The 17,850-nt window shown below is 38.2% G+C and overlaps 1 pseudogene; it reads right to left on the reverse strand.

The window, feature by feature from the left end:
- Positions 1-395: 395 nt before the first annotated feature.
- Positions 396-17,850, reverse strand: part of LOC138165616 (activator of 90 kDa heat shock protein ATPase homolog 1 pseudogene) — a 53,297-nt pseudogene continuing 35,842 nt past the window's right edge.

Below are 17,850 nucleotides of genomic sequence, written 5' to 3' on the forward strand. Positions count from 1 at the left end.
TAAACCATGGATGACTGCTCTTTGGTTATGGATATTCAATTGGTTGCAAATCTATTTAAAAGTGTTATTATTCAGCCCATATCTCCCCATCTTTTGCACAGGAATAGCATGAAATAATTTTGTAAAATGCTTTGCAATATTTAGGTAAATTATGTGGGGAAAAATAAGATTAATTTTTCATGCTTAATTCTTTTTTTAAAGTTATGTTCATTTAGCGTATGTATATGTAAAAGAGAATTCACTGTCTGATCCTGCCTGGCAGAAAACATGCAGAAACCTATGGCATATGAATGGGGAGGGGGTTTGGGCCCACAGTAGTGGCTGGAATGGTACGGTCCTGCCAGTCACAGCTGCAGGACAATAGAGAGCTGGACTGAGCTGCTGGATGGGCCATGGTCTTATAGAAGTTAATGTTAGAATAAGTGTGCACCATAGCCAAAGGTCTGTTTGATGCTCTCCAAATAGTACTATTGCCAGCCCGGTCTTGTCTATTCCTCCCCTGATGATGGGATGCTTTTGTCCTCTATGAGAAGTTCTGTCTCTCCATCTTTGTCAATAAAGGTCAAGGTAATGGTAGTAAAGTGTCCATCAGGCCAAGACTTAAACCTCCATTTCATCACAATCTTGTTTTCAAGGACCAGATCTAAGAACTTCCCAGTGACATTGCCAACCAGCAAGTTGAATTTTACCCCCTTATCTGCTTCTAACACAGAAGAAGCATGGGTGAAGGCCTGAACTATCTCCTGGGTGACAAATACCCCAAAGAGCTCCTCTGGAGATTTTAAGAAAGTGTCCTTCAAAACAATGTTGTAGGTCGGGATCTTGACACCAACAGTGTCAGGCTGACTTGCCGAAATATCAGGTTTGACTCTGTATTCCTCAGTTTTCACTGGCAGCTGTCTCCAAGTCACAGTCTGGAAGGCCCTCTGAGATTTAAACTGATTTTAGCTGGTCATATAAGCTCTCCATAGATACAATTATCACCTATCAACCCATCATAGGGTCAGAAAAGCTATCAGAAAGACTTAAAACTGAGGAGAAAATAAGTAAGAGATGTGGATTTTACAGAGAAGGCTGTCTGACTTGCTTGTGGAAGAAAAGTCCCCGGAGTGGGGAAGGGAGGTTGCAACAGGCCCACAGCTCTTCTTATCATTTGGATAATCTTGAATTTGTTTTTGCCTTCTTCCTGTCCAAGAGTGGAGCCTCAAAAGACCTTCCTGGACTTTGTTACTATAGTGAGATAGGTTGATGAAGCCTTGGAGTATAAGACTTAGTTTATCAAGAATAAAACACAGTAGACACAACAATGAACTGATTGGACAAAGCGTTTATCGACATCAGAGGATTTAGAACACTAAGACTCCAAGGCACAGAGATGGGAGACAGAGAAGGTAAGAAGAGGCAGACTAGCATATGAGGCTGTTATTGAAGTGCACACCAGAAATTATACACCAAAGCTCCCTAAACCTGCCAGAAGGGGCCCCTACCAGGGTCCCTGGAAATCACCTAATAGGCCACAATAGTGAAGGAACTTTTCACCTGTGTTGCTAGAAAACATGCCCCAGATACAGGTCTGTTTATGTTTATATCCAGGGCTTTGCTAGGTAATCAAGGCTTCGCTAGAAATGGCATTAACGGCATTACAAACCCCCTTGGAACCACACTCTGTTGTTAGTAACACCTAACTCTATATAAGTGTATCTTACAGAAGACTCAGTGCTGTCTTCCTTACTGGGAGGCATTCACTGGCCATTTAATAAACACTCCTATTAAATGATAATTGGCTTTGCTGTCCTGTTTCTTGGTTGTCCACTTCATTATTAAGCTAGTGAAATTCCTGGTTATTCTGGGAAACAAGTGACTATGGGAAGAAATGACCAAACCCTATCCCATCACTATTGGCTTGACTTTTTAGTGCTTAGGAAAGCTACTGTTACTTGGAAAGTCTTTCATATTGTTTATAGATGTGTCAAAGACCAATATTGACACTTTGGGAACTCTAGTATTTATGTTACTTTGCAGTAGCTATGTGGCAGTGGATAGAATGTTAGAAATGGAGTCAAGTAGATTTGGGTTCAAATTTGGCTTCAGAACCTTACTAGGTATCTGACTCTGGACAAATCACTGTGAGAAACAATAATCTTCCCAAGAACTCCACATGACCATTAATGAATTTAGGGGAAAAAATAATTTTATGTTCTTGCTAATGGGTAACCCTCATGGGAAAGGGTAACTTGACAGGCACACTTATTAAAGACAAATACACAGTTTTTTATCCCTATCCTGATTCGCATTTCCCTCTCCTGTTCCCCTTGGCTGGGTATTTCAGGATTCACAGCCTATCTGAAAACACCTAACCTTCCCCCCACCATGTGGGTCTCTGCCCCTGATTTTATTTCCATTCCCACGTGTCAGGCCCCTCCCCCCTTTTGTCCTCATTTGCTTTATACTTTATTTAGTAAAAGAATGACAAGCCATAAATACTTTTAATCTCAATGGCATCACTCAGATTTTATGATCTCCATCTGATGAGAAAGGAATTTTCTCAATTGATGAGAGAGTTGAGCCCAGGAAATCTGTTTCCCCTACCATTAACATAAAAAAGTCACATTATTCAAGACTGTGTCTTTGGGCCTCACCCTTAATGGAGTTTCACCTGGCTTTGCAGGAAAAAGGCACTCTCAGAGAACAAGGAAAAGAACGGCTGCTCTCAACCTCTGAGCTACACCCCCCACCACATTTTATCTAGAGATTTTCTAACCAGTTTATTTAGAGACTTTCTGACAAGCATAGAAGGGGTAGAGACTCTGGGAAACCCCTTGGACTCTGATTGAATGTTCCCATTTGATGAAGCATTTGCCTGAGGCCATAAGCCTTCCATTATAGGAGGCCAAAATCTCTTACTCTTACTAGCCTAGCCCTCCATTGTCCATCATCTCCAGGTAGTCTTCAGCTATTTCCCACCCTTAATCTCATTACTGGAGTTTGACCTCATTTGACTCCTCAAGACCCTCCCCAAACTCCTCCTGTAGACCATCCCTCCCACAATCTTTCTGTATATAAGATGCATCTTGCTTCCATGAAGGGGCCGAGAATTCAATCTAGCACAGGCATATTCTGTGTCAGATTATTCTGGCCTGCTTGTCCAATAAAAGTATACCCATTAAGGAAAGTCTCTAATAAACTTTGTTTTACTTTAGCTGAGAGAAGATTTGAGTTGAATTTATTCGGCAGGACCCAGTGTATTTGTATTTTGGGGTCTTGAGCACCCCTAATCTAAACTCTAAACCTCAACATATGTATATATGCATTTATATGTATGAATGTATATATGTGTGTATGTATGTATGTATATATGTGTATATGTGTGTATGTATACATAGAAAGGGGGCACAGGATGAGTTGAATAGGAAGAGACAATATCTAAAAAATAAAATTAAGAGGTGAGAGAGGATATATTGGGAGAAGGAGAAAGGGAGAAATAGAATAGAGTAAATTATCTCACATGAAAGAGGCAAGAGAAAATTGTTATAATGGAGGGGAAGAGCAAGGAGGTGAAAGGAAATGAGTCAACCTTACTGTCATTGGATTTGGCTTAAGGAGGGAATAATGTATACACTCAATGGGGTATCTCATCCTACAGAAAAGTAGGGGAGAAGGGGATAAGAGGCGGGATAATAGAAGGGAGGACGGATTGTGTGAGGGAGTAGACAGAAGCAAACACTTTTGAAAAGGAATAGGGTCAAAGGGGAAAATAGAATAAATGGGGGGGCAGGATAGGATGGAGGGAAATATAGCTAGTCTTTCACAATATGACTACTATGAAAATATTTTGCATAACTACACATGTATAATCTATATTGAATTGCTTGTCTTCTCAATAGGGGTGGGTGAGGAGGAAATAATAAGGGAGAGAATCTGGAACTAAAAGTTTTAAAAACAAATGTTAAAAAATTGTTTTTACGTACAACCGGGAAATAAGATATATAGGCAATGGAGTATAGAAATCCATCTTGCCCTACAGGAAAGTAAGGGGTAAGGGGGTAAGGGAGGGCATAGGAGGGGATAGAAGAGAGGGCAGACTGGGGAAGGAGTAATCGGTATGCTTGCCATTTTGAGTTGGGGGTAGGGGAGAGATGGAGAGAAAATTTGGAACTCAAAATCTTGTGGAAATGAATATTGAAAACTAAAAATAAATAAATAAAATGAAAAGGGCATAATAAAGTGCCTGCCTCACAGGTTTGTTGGGAGGATCAGTGGAGATAATGTCTAACAAGCACTCTGCAAACCTTAAGTTGCTATATAAATGTTAGGTATTTATTTTATTTTATTCATTTTTATTAGAGACATATATTTGCTCTCCATGAATAAACAATAACTCCAATCCTATGCTCATTCTATTTGTAAAAAAAAAAAAACAAAGATAGCTTTTGGTATAGTACTTGTCAAAGGCCTTCTCTAATTCTAAACAGACTATTCTGTTTTCCCCTTTATTCATATTATTCACTAGTATTATTATTAGTATTATTCATACTATTACTGCTATGGTCTAAGGGTGCTAGGAACCCTGAAATGCAAGGGTACAGGGTGGGAGTCTGCCTCAAAAGAATCCAACCACTCAAACCTTCTTCCAGTTCAAGTAGTAAGTTTATGGTAGGTGAGATTCCTAGTGAGTCTGCACATTTGATAAAGACAAGACTGATACTTTTATAGGGAAAAAGACTGTGGGAAAATATGGATGGGATCTAGGAGTGGCAAGTAGCCTGGAGTAGTCCAGAGGTAACAGAGAATAAATGGCTGGGCTGGGGTTGGGGTTCCCGGCAATGAATGGATAGTTGAAAGGATTATACTGGAATGGGCCAGATGCCTCAGGCAAATGCCAGAGATCTGGGCTGCTGAAATATCTGGGAAAATTCAAAGATCCTTTTTAAGAGGTCCCATCACTCCATCAGCTCCATCATTACCCTTACAGAACTCTAAGAGACCCTGTTGGAAATCAAAGGATCCTATTTTCATTGGTAAAAAAAAAAAAATGAAAGAAAAGAAAAAAAAATCCCTTATTCATTTCTAAAAAGATTTTGTGAATTTCCTACAGAAAGAGTTTTTAAACATAAAGCTTCATTATAGCCCTTCCTATTTCTTCTTTCCCTGAAAAGATATGGACAGAGTATCCTCCATACCATTCCACGCCTTTCCAAAAATCCTCTAAAGAGTCTCCATGATATATATTGGAACTTTCCTCTATTATAGTATTTCTGTTATACTAGTTTAGTACTAGGGATATACATTTGGTGTCAGTTACTATGTGACTGGGCTACTTCCTTTTCTAGACATACATATCCTTGATAATGTCTTAAAAATTTTTTTCTTTCATTTCCCAATGCAAACTATCTTAGGTAATATGTGTCTTTCCATTACTCTGTACTTAAAATTTTAATTTGTAGGATTATGGAATTTAGAGATGGAAATAATTTTAGAGATCAACTGATCTTCATGTTCCAGATGAGAAAACTGAGGTCCAGATCCTTGAGGTCATGGCATTCCATGATTCATAGTTTAATAGCATAATTGGGAGAAAACTGGCATCAGGATGGACTTTTATTATAGCCAGCAATTTGGGATTATAGAAAGTAATACATAATTTCTCAGATGCAATTCAAGTTCAGGAAGTGCTGGTCTCTACTGCACAAATTGTGTATGTGTCAACATATCATACATACCTATATATCTTCTTGAGACTCAGCTTGGATTTAGAGTCATAATAACTAGATTAAAATCTCACCTCTGTTCTCTATTACTCACATCACCTTGATCAAATTACTATACCTCTTTAAGCCTCAATTTCCTTATCCGTAAAATGAGGGGTTGAATCAGATGATCTCTAAAGTCTGTTCCAGGTCTAATCTATGATCACAATGGACTCACAGCTCAGATACATCTCATGTTCTAAGATAAGTCTTTCTAGTTCATTTTGTTTTTCTGGGATGGGTGGTTAAACCATGAAATAATGGTGATTAAAGCAGAACTTTATGTTAAAGCATTAATCAGCGTTTTATATTTCTTAAAGCATTCTTAGAAGCATTTTCTCATTTGAGCCTAACAAAATCTGCAGGGATAGGCATGGCAGGTCTTATTATTTCTATTTTACAGAAAAAAATTGAAGCTTAGAGAAGGGAAATTAATTGTCTATGGTCACATTAATAATAAGGGGCAAAGCCTAGATTAAATCAAAGTGTTTGTAATCTCAAGCTGTGTTTTCCAGGGGGATGTGTTGGGAAAAAATAGACTAAGTTCAATCAATAGATTTGTATTTTAATGCATCCCATGTTTGCCAATTTAAAAAATTGATTAATGCCTCTATGATAGGTTTCTGGTTGATAATTCCTTTGAAAACCTAGAGAAAGGGACTAGCTATTGGAGTATTTCAAAATGTTTCAAGTCAATCAAAAGGTAGCACCTTGGACAAGTATCTTTAGACTGGATCTGATTTAGAGGTTATCTAGTCCAACCCCCTCATTTTACATATGAGGAAAGTGAGTCCCAGAAACATGAGGCTACTTAACCAAGGTCACACAGTGGTAGAGTGATTATTTGAATCCAGTTGGCTTCAGATCTATTCTTAAACCTTTTCTCTGATGAATTACCCAACCTAAATGTAAAATGGCAGTGTTCAAAATGCATTTGCCAATTAACCCAGGTCTGAAAGACATTAAACAAATTATTCAGATAGTAGCTGAACAAAACTTGAAATGATGCTGGAACTTCAGACCTGGACCAATAGTTCTTCAGGTTCAGAATTCTCCCCTTGCTCATAAAGTTCACTGGGAGTTATTCCTATTAGAAAGAGTCTACCTTAATCTGCCAACACTTAAATGAAAAGCTCTCAAATTTTCCTCTGGTCATTTATTGTTTGTTCTTACTCTTACATCATATTGCAACCTTACCCTTCCTTCTGATTCCATGGTCCCCCTAATCAACTTAGATTGAAAGTCCTTCCACTTGTGGATACACCATTTTTATATCTTTTCTTCTTCTGCCTATAGTAGCTAAGAATGGAAGCCTAAGAGAAGGGATAGGCAGCTAGGTGGCCCAGCTGGCAGAGAGCCCAGCTCAGAGTAAGGAAGACATCTTCCTGACTTCAAATCTGGCTTCAATCACTCCCTAGCTGTGTCACTGAATCCTGTTTGCCTCAATTTCTCATATGCAAAATGAACTGGAGAAGGAAATGGCAAACCACTCCAGTATTTTTACCAAGAAAACCCCAAATGGGGTCATGAAGAGTCAGATGTGACTGAAATGATTGAACAACAACAATGACAACAACAGGAAGAAAAACAAAGAAACCAGAAGATGTAATCTTGCATCTTTACTCTCCCCTTTCTTTTCTGAACTTTTATTCAGAGGACTGAAATCTGGCCATAGAACAAAAAGCCCAACTTGTAGCAAAACGATTCTGCCTGGAGTTCCTAAGTCATTAGCAGGAGGGACCACTACTGTACCCCAAATCACCCAGCTTCATTTTTTTTTTCATGCTAATGACTTGGAGTGGCTAGAGTGAATATTTCCACTTTTAAGTTTATAATGGAAAGGAAATGGAGAATAATAATTAATGAGCAGCAGAGCCCAAGAGAAAATCCTCGGGGCAAATAGAGAGCCATATGCATGGCAGACTCAAGGATGTTTGGAAATGAGGCCATGGATTTTGTGTATGAGTGGAACATGAAAGGATGATTGGCAATTAACTGCAATATAATTCCTATGTGAGTTAGTTTAAGCAATTCCAAGCTGAAAGGCAGGATTCTTAAGATGAACCTTTTATAATTTGTTCCTCCATACTAAACACACCTGTCAGAAAAAGCTGACTAGTGAGTGAGGTGAAGGGGCTAACTTCTGAGGAATTCTCAAGCTCTTCCCTCTGGGATTAATTTAAAATGCTGATCTGAATGTCTCTTCTTAGGCCAGAGGAAATTATTAGAGGTGGATAGCAATGGCTCAATAGAAGAAGGGAAGCTGGTTTTAGGATCTTGATGAGAGACACAGTTTCTATTTCAATACATGTACTGATGCTCAAAGAATCCCACTTAAATTAATCTTCTCATTGGAAGAAATGAAGCAAACACAGGAAGTCGAAGGCTGTTCGATTCAGGGAATTTTCTCAAAGTTTGCATATGTGGTAATGGCCCTTTCTCTTTCTTGTTATGTTTTATATCCTTGGGAGACAGTGTGGAAAGTGAAGAGCGATGTGGAAAGGATGTCAACAGAGGATTTGTATATTTCTGTGCAAAACATGTGTAAGTGGTTGTTTAAATTTTTTGGACCATATTCAATTTTAGCAAATTAAGTAGGAGCAGCATTTAAAAGTAGAGTTAGAAGCAAAGCACTGGAAACAAAGTAGATTCCTATCAACTGGGGAATGACTAAGCAAACTGTGATATATAAATGTAATGGAATATTACTGTAGGGCAAAAAATGACAAACGTGATAAATACAGAGAAGCAGGGAAAGAGCTGCATGAACATATGCAGAGTGAAATAAGCAGAACCAAGAAAACAATACACACAATAACTGCAACAATGTAAGTAGAAACAACAACCACATACAAAAAAATCAAAAAGTGAATGCAGCAAAACTTTATGCAAAAAATGCATAAAGATCACGTATGTCTTAAAAGAAGAGATATGAAAAGACATCTGCTTCACCTCTTTGGCAAAGTGGGAGCTCCACTGATATCGTACACTGCACACACATTTTCAGACTTTTTCAATGTTTTGTGCCGATTTTTTCTCTTGTTTCTCTTTAAAAAACACTATTTGTTATATAAAATGGCTTTCTGGGATCAGGAAAGGAAGAGAGATACTGGGGAAAATGATGGTGACGTAAAAACAAACTCAAGATATCAATAAAAGCATTTTTTAAAGGTAGAACTAATGAAACTTGAAGGAACGAACCATATCTAGCATGTATATTTCTATAGTGTCTTAAAGTCTGCAAAATACTTTACTTACTTTATCTTATTTGAACCTCAAAATAAGTCAGCATAATAGATATATTATAATTATACAATATATAATTATATATTATATATAATAATATTATTATTATATATAATATATAATATTATAATAGAGAATAATATTATTCTCACTTTACAGATGAGTAAAATGAGACCTAGAAAAATGATTGGTTTTGCCCCTAGACACTCAACTTCTACATGAGACAGGATTTGAACCCAGGTTTTCTGGACTCCACCAACAGTACTCCACTTACTAGATTGAAGAAAAGTAATGATTATATTTATACTATTTAAGAGGGTTGTTGACATTTTGCAAATTAGTGTTTTCAAAGTGTTTGGCAAATGAACATAGCATAATTGAAAGGGTTATAAAAACAATCAGGAGGTAGCATTCAAATGGTGGAAAGAATGAGGACAGGCAGATGTACAGGCAGATGCACAGGTTAAGCTGCAATGAGAGACTAAAGGCAGAATGTTGGAGAAGCTACATGGGCTCAGATACCATCATTATAGGGTTATGCACACCCTGGTCTAATGCTTCAAATGGTCTCCTTTAAAGTGAGTTCCTTTTAGCCACTAAGGTCCCTAGCTGACTCTACATAACCCCTTGTACTAAATAAAAGAGTATAAGCAGAAGAAAGGACTCTTGTTAATATGCTACAATGCATAGAACTTGAGATGAAAGTAGTAAGGGCAAATTTTGCATTAAAAAAATCCAAACATATTTGAGGACTAGCTCATATTTTGGAATTATGGGAGAATGTCCTTTACCAAGTTAAGTCAGTACTTTCAACCATGTTGGTGTTTAAACTAAAAAGTCAAAGTTTGACTTTGAGGAAGGCTCAAGTTTGTTTACTCTTGGCAAGCTATGACTTCCTGTTTATAAGTGTGTGGAAGTGAAAGTTTTTAAAGGTTTGTTAAAAACCCCCAAGGATTCCTGAGATATGGAGAAAGCATGAGATTTTGCTAACTTAAGTGCAAATGATCCAGAAACATACAGATTTTATTTTCCCTAAAGTCCAATAAGCCTAGATGATAAAAGTATTCATGAAGAGGCAATTAGGTATTATGGGACTTGTAACATTTTAAAATTAATTTTTGTCATTTGAAAAATCAATTCATGGCCCTATGTGTCAGTTCTCCCACCTGAAAGGGCTTCTTATCTATATGAAATTATTGCATATTCAGAGATCACCTGACTCATGAAAACATAGAGGGCCTTGAGGTAATAGAAATGGGTTGCCACCACCTCCCCCGTATTCTCTTTCCCCCAAAATCTCTCCATTAACCAGCTCTTTGTGGTTTCACTGGGGCTGTAGTAAAAACCTTCTTAGCCTGGTCATTAAAAGAAACAGTTAGCTATTATAGGCAAAATGTATAGATTTGTTTTGAGAAATTATTTTGTAAAGGACCACACATTCTAGAACAGGGATTCTTAACCTTTTTTTATGTCACATACCCCTTTGGCATTCTGGTCAAGCATATAGACCCCTTGAAGAAAAATTCAGTTAGAGATTATTGATAATATTGCATTTTTCTCCCATCCAAGTTCACAGACCCCTGACTCCAAGTTAAGAATCTCTGATTTAGAAAGAAGGTTGGCTGATGTCTTTTGCCTTAATTATTATTCACAACAATAACATTATCAATTACATTATCTCATTTAACATATAACAATTACATTACATATAACATATGTTATAACATATAACATATAAGTAACATATAATATTATATTATATAATATATAATATATTATATAAAATTATATTATATTATATAACATATAATATATGTAACATATAACATATAACAATTACATTATCTCATTATAAGAACTAAATCACACCTTGTAAGACTTGTAAGGCAAGCCCTAAAACAGAAGCATAAGGGGAAAGGGGGCAGGGCAGGGCAGGGGGGAGGAAGGAGAGTTAAAGAAGAAATAACAAAGGAGAAGGGGAAGGGGAAGAGAAGAGAAGGAAGTAAAGAAGAAAGTGAAGAAAAAGAGAAAAGAATGATGTGAATATAGTCGATTGCTTACCCTTTAGTTTAGAAAAGAAAGGAAAAATAAAATCCATCAAAACTGCCAGAAGGCAGCCCAAATAGGATCCTGTTGTGGGGGTGAGATATATGAAGAGATCTAAATAGAGCCTGGTCAGATCTGCACTTGACCTTGAAGCTGAGAGGGCGCCATCCCTGCTTGTTTTCCCTCAATAATAGAGACAAAAGTAGAATGGAATTGCATAGTGTTCTTATTCTACAACAAAATTTCATGAGAACCCGACTTCCCGGTAGACCCCATGTTACCTAATGAGAGTCTATTTAGCTTAGTGTGATGGAAATTTTCATTATCGGCCATCACCCCTAAAAACCCGATCATTTTACACCAGTTTACCAACTTCTCTTTAGCATTCACAGATAGACTCACACTAATATCTTCATTTCCACCTTCTCCTGGTTGATCTTTACTTTCCCTGGAACACAAGATGAAGACAAACTACCTTGCACCAGTACTGAGGTGAAGGATATGTGTGAATGTTTCATACTCAGAGGCAACAGGGGCCAGTTGAGAAAAGGGACCTATCAACCATGACTCCAGAAGACGAGTGATGAAGCAGGCAATTTACCTTGTAAAAAAAAAGAGATTATGAACCCAAGATTCAGAATGACAAATTTTTGGACATATCCAATGTTTTTCTTGACTAGGTAGAGTTGTTACAAGGACTTTGCTTTTTTATTTTTGTTTTTCTAATTGAGGAACTGTGAAAGAAAGAGGAGATAGGGAAGAATAATTAAAAATGAAAAAAAGAAAGAAAGAAAAGTCATTGCAGTTCACTGAAAATAACAGAAGGAAAGCCAAAAAAAAGAAAAAATCACAGACAAGCAGGATGGCCTTGAAAGTTGCAAGCTGAATTTAGTATGAATTTTAAAAGAAAAGCAAATTGTAGGGTAATAGGCTAAACGTCTCATAGATAATCCTCTTTTATGTTTTACTATGTTTATGGAAATGCCCATTTTATTTGGTGTTTGAATTTAGAATTAAAAAAGAAATTGAATGGAAGGAAGGAGGGAGGGAAAGGAGGAAAAAAGGAAGGAGGTAAGTAGGAAGGAAAGAAAGAAGAAAGAAGAAAGGAAGGAAGGAGGGAGGGAAGTAAAGGAAGAAGGGAGAGAAAGAGGGAAGGGAAGAATAAGGAAGTAAGGAGGGAGGAAAGGAAAGAAGAAAAGAAAATCCTGAATGAGTGTCATAGCAATGGAATTGTATAGAGTTCTTATTCTACAACAAAATTTCTTGGAAAGCTGAGAAAGGTGGACAATCCTTGAAAAGGTTTCTGATCCTTGTGAATATATAGACCTGGGCTACCTATGTTCAACTGGAACTTGAACTGATGAAAACATGGTCCCAGGTATATTCCCACATTTCCACTGCCCACCTGACCTGCATCCCTGCTTCCCCTCTGTCTCTTAGCCATAATATTTGACTTTGTCAGCTGTAAATACTTGGTGGCAAGGCTTTCATAGAATGAGTCTCAGATGGAAGGAACATCAGAGATCAGCTAATCTGGTGTGATTGTGTGTATGTGTGAGACCCTTTTTTTGTCAATTCTATTTTATTAAAAAAATTATTTAGCATTTTATTTTTCCCCAATTACACATAAAAACAAATCATGCAAAACACATCCATAATACTCATGTGAAAGAAAACATTGACCAAAAAAAAAAAAACCAAACTCAAGAGAAATAAAGAAAGTTAAAAAAAAAACATATGCTTCAATATGTATTCAGATACCATCAGTTTTTTCTCTGGGGATGGATAGCAGTTTTCATCATAAATCCTTCAGAGTTGTCTTGGATCATTGTATTGCTGAGAAAAGCTAAGTCATTCATAGCTGATCATCCTACAATATTGCTGTTACTTTGGACACAGTGCATTACACTTTGTATCAGCCCATGCAAGTCTCTCCAGGATTTTCTGAGAGCATCCTGCTCATCATTTCTTACAGTACAATAGTATTCCATCATAATCACATAACACAACTTGTTTAGTCATTCTTCAATTGATGGACATTTCTAATTCTTTACTCCCAGAAAAAAGCTGCTATAAAGATTTTTGCACATTGTAATAGTAATGGAATATAAAGATCCCCCCTGTATTGGCTTGGTTTTCAAATTGATTGTGTTAAAATCCAGAGCTTGTGAATCCCACTTGTAGGATGGACTTGTTGACATGAAAAGAGAAGGCAGAACTGGGAGGAGCTGGTGACGGAAATTTAGAGAGACACAGGAAAAGAGAGAGGCAGAAGAACTTTTTGAAAGCAGCACCTTGGAGGCAGAGAGAGACTGAGAGGATTGCTGAGGGCCAGTTTGAATTTCCCAGGACTTTGGAGAGCTGCCACCCAGAGCTGCCAAGGACTGAGGAGACATGTCTTTTATGATGGTAGTTTGTCTGTCTGTTTTGATGTTGTTTTGCCAGATTTGTCCACTGGTGAAGGACAGTCCTGTTGTTGCAGAGGTTTTTTTTTTTTGCTGTTGGTTCAGAAGCCCTGAAGATGGATTTTCTTGTTGTATGTTTACAGAAATCCTGGAAGAGGGTTTTGCTAATGTTTTCAGGACTGTTCTGCAGACAGAGAATGAATTAATGAAGACACTGACAATGATTCTTGTGGTCTTGCTAAGCTTTGTCTCCCCAGGAACAAAGATTTGCTGAGAACTTGCCTCATGTCAAGATGAAGAAAAGACCTCCATTTGGGTATTAAATGCTGTGCTTAAGCTTGTTGTAACTCTGGGGTAGATTCAATTGTGATCCAAGGGCAGGGAACTTTTGACCTTTTTGTGCTCTGTGATTGAACAAATGAATGTACTTTACTTGTGATTGGAAACTAATCTCCATTTGAAAACAGGAGCTTTGTGAAGGACTAAATGAATATACAGCCTAGGGGTGGAGTAGTACTTAGAAGAGGTTCTTTGTGATTGATTAAATGAATGTAATGTCCAGTTTGTCAAATGAGAGTTTGTCACTCTCAAGGCCTGCTCCGGGTTTCCAGTGACTGGGGCTGTGCTGCACTGTGCTCCATTGTCACCCAGGTGCAACAGACCTTTCCTGTCGACCTTCTAAGTTGTCTTTGGTGTCTGTTGCTAAGAGGTCTGGAAACCACCACTGCTGTCAGTGATTCAGTCACCACAAAGCCTGCTCTGTGTTTGCTGGGGACTGATCTGTGCTAGGTTGGTCTGCTCTGGACTGTGCTTCACTCTTATTCTGCTGCAACAAAGTTTTCCTGCTGACCTTCCAAGTTGTCTTAGGCTGGAAATTTGTTTCCCTTCATCTTTTTGTAGGTTCTGATGCTCTAGAATTTGTTGAGAGTTTTTTGAAGGGGGAAAGCAGGGCAATTGGGGTTAAATGACTTGCCCAAGGTCACACGGCTAGTAAGTGTTAAGTATCTGAGGCTGGATTTGAACTCAGGTCCTCCGGACTCCAGGGCCAGTGCTCTATTCACTGTGCCACCTAGAAGAGGGACTTGGGAGAGATCTCAGACAAATCCCTGCCTTCACTCCACCATCTTGAGTCCACCTCCCTGATAGATCACTTTGGCATTCAGATGAAGCCCCTTAAAAAAAATTTTTTTTTCAAAATAAAGGAAAAACTAAACTTCATTTAGAGCTTAATACATTTTTTAGCCTGTCTATATTCACAACCCCCTCCCCCCCCCCTTTTTCCATCCCCCCCCCCCCCCCCCCCGCCTCCCACAAAAATATCTATCCCAGGTTAAGAATCACTAATCCAGTCACTCAGTCAACAGATGGATGAATTTATTAAATATGGGAAACTGCTGGGGTTACCCAAAAAAGCAAAAATAGTACCTACTCTCAAGGAATTCATATTCAAATAGGAAATAACAAGCAACTGTGTATATACAAGATATGCTCAGGGTAACTTGAAGGGAATCTCAAAGGGAAGGTATTAGGACTGGCAATTGTGGTAGGAATTGGAGTCTTGAAGAGGGTAACATTTGATCTGAATCTTGAAGGAAGACAGGGAAGTGAAGACAGAACTAAGGAGGGAGAGCATTCCAGGGATGGGGGGGACAACCAGGGAGAAGGCATGAAGTTGGGAGATGGAGTGCCATGTGAGAATAACTTCCTTCCTTCCTTCCTTCCCTCCTTCCTGGATATGTGGAGCTACTATAAGTGAGGAGTGAAGTTTGAAGGCCTGGGTATTTGGGGAGACAGTGGTGCCCTCAATTGTGAAAGTCTAATCTTCACTCCATCCTAAATTGCTTGCTACCTGCCAGATACTCCTATTTCTACTAGGATGTTCCACCGGCACATCAAACTTAGCATTTTCAGAACTGAATTCTTTATCCTTTCCTTTTTTAACTCTGCCCTTCAACAAACCAACCAGAGGCCCTACAATCTCTACCTGAACACCTTCAATACTTGAACATAGGTCTTCTTGACTTGGAGGCCAACTCTATCTAGCATTCTGTACTATCTTTCTTTCTGTCTTCACCATAGCTCCTTATTACCTAATGGAAATTACCTTTAATAAAGACATTTCCTTACTGAGCTACAGCCAATTAGAAGCTAAAACCAAGGTATGTGATTGGTATTACAGTATAAGAACTGTGTGATAAGATAGAATAAAAGATTATAGATTCAGACCTGGAAGAGTTCTTAGAGGCTATCAACTGCAACACCCTCATTTTACAGATTAGGAAAATGAGGCATAGAGAAGTTAAGTGATTGTTTAAAGTCATACAACTAGTAAGTGTCTGAAGTAGAATTTGAAATTAGGTCTTCTTGACTTTAAGGCCAATACTCTTTTAATTACACTTCCCTTTCTATCATGTACATAGTGCTTTAATGTTGGTAGTGTAGAGGGCATACTGTTTCCAAGGAAGATAACAAATAAGACCAAAAAGCTTTACTTCTGTAAACTGTGAGTCCCAATGAATCTTTGTGCAGCACCTGTCCTTGCAGTTCATTAAAGCCCCTATCAAAAGTGCCATTGGGATCCAAAAGAAATTGCCTTTAAAATCAAACTGTCAGGAATTCTATCTTACCTCTAGCTGGTTCACAGAAAAATAAAATAAAACCGAAGTATTTTTTAAGGACTGAAGCTTGGGTATAGGGTTTTTCTTTTAAGAGATTAAGCTTCCTTCTGTCTACATCTTTTTTTTCTATAATTAGTAAAAAAAAGCAATCATTAAAAGCTAATGTTTGTCTTCTCATGAAATATACATTTGAAAAGTTTGCAAAGTTATAAAATATAACTATTTTTACAATCTGCTCTACACTGACCATAAACCATTCAAAAGGTGAAAAATGCCCAAATGCCTTTTGGTGTGTCTTATTTTTAGCAGGGTTTAATAGACAGGGCACTGAGCAAGGAAGCTGGGATTCTTGGGCTATTCTTGCTACATTTATATATAGCTTACTTCCTTAGAGGAATTTCACAGGTTTTAAAAACAAGTTATTAATCTTAGCAATTCTCTCATTGTAAAATGAAGAAAAATGGAAGAGAAGGTTGTATCCAGATGAAAAACTTAGTAATATACTACCTTTTTCCTTATTTTCCTCTCTAAATATCAACCCCTGGGGAAAGGGAACACTTAGGGGACATGTAGGAGGCAGAATTGAGGAGAGGGACTGAAAATAAGAAAGCCCAAAGGGTCTGCTTCCATGGTTCCAAAACAATTAGTTCAATTTACCTAAAAATAAATCAATCAATTTCATCAGAAAATTTAGTCCAACTGACTCTTTTGGCACCAGGCTATATAACATTATGGTGCCTGTAAAGTGTCAATATTTAATAAATACTTGAATGTAAGCTTCTTGAAGTAGGGACTTTCATTTTATCCTTCTTAGGCAAATAGGTGGCACAGTATATAGTGTTGGGCCTGAAATCAGGAAGACTTGAATTCAAATCTGGTCTCAGATGCCTACTAGCTATGTGACCTTGGGAGTCTCTTAACTTCCCTCTGTCTCAGTTCCCTCCACTGTACAATGGGAATAATAGTAGTACTGACAGAAAATTGTTAATATAATTGTTAATTTGTTAATACCAAAATTGTTAATACGAAATGTAATACGGACTGCTACTCTCTTAAATAATTCTTGTAATGTCAGAATTTTTGTAATGTCTTTACATTTCTACTCATAAGATATTTACTCTTGATTGGGTTGAGCTGAACTACACCCTATGGCCCCTCCTCCCCATCCAGGGATTTCTGCTTGTTGGGGAGCCCAGCTCAAGCTGTATCTCAACTTTGCCCCCTGTGATAGTAATGGCATTTAAAGATTCCCCCTGTATTGGCTTGGTTTTCAAATTGATTGTGTTAAAACCCAGAGCTTGTTAATCCCACCTGTGGGATGGGCTTGTTGATGTGAAAAGAAAGTCCTGAACTGGGAGGAGCTGGTGACATAGATTTGGAGAGACAAGAGAGAGGCGGAAGACCTTTTTGGAAGCAGCACCCACGTGGAGGCAGAGAGAGAGACTAAGAGAATTGCTGGTGGCCACTTTGAATTGCCCTGGACTTTTGAGACCTGCCCCCTCAGCTGCCAAGGACTGAGGAGACATGGCTGTTTTGCTGGTACTTTGTCTATCTGTTTTGATGTTCTTTTGCCAGATTTGTCCACTGGTGAAAGACAGTCCTGTTGTTGAAGAAGTCCTGGAACCTGGCTTTTGGTTAAGAAGCCCTGAGACTGTCCTGCAGACAGAGAGTGAATACTGTCCACTGGTGGAGGACAGTGCTGTTGTTGCAGGGGTCTGGAGACTGTCCTGCAGACAGAGTGAATACTGTCCACTGGTGAAGGACAGTGCTGTTGTTGCAGGGGTCTGG

This window comes from Petaurus breviceps, unplaced genomic scaffold (genome assembly GCF_028583685.1).
Source record: "Petaurus breviceps papuanus isolate PSGF00001 unplaced genomic scaffold, PetGlider_PUasm1.0 214, whole genome shotgun sequence".
In the NCBI taxonomy this organism is placed as follows: Eukaryota; Metazoa; Chordata; class Mammalia; order Diprotodontia; family Petauridae; genus Petaurus; species Petaurus breviceps.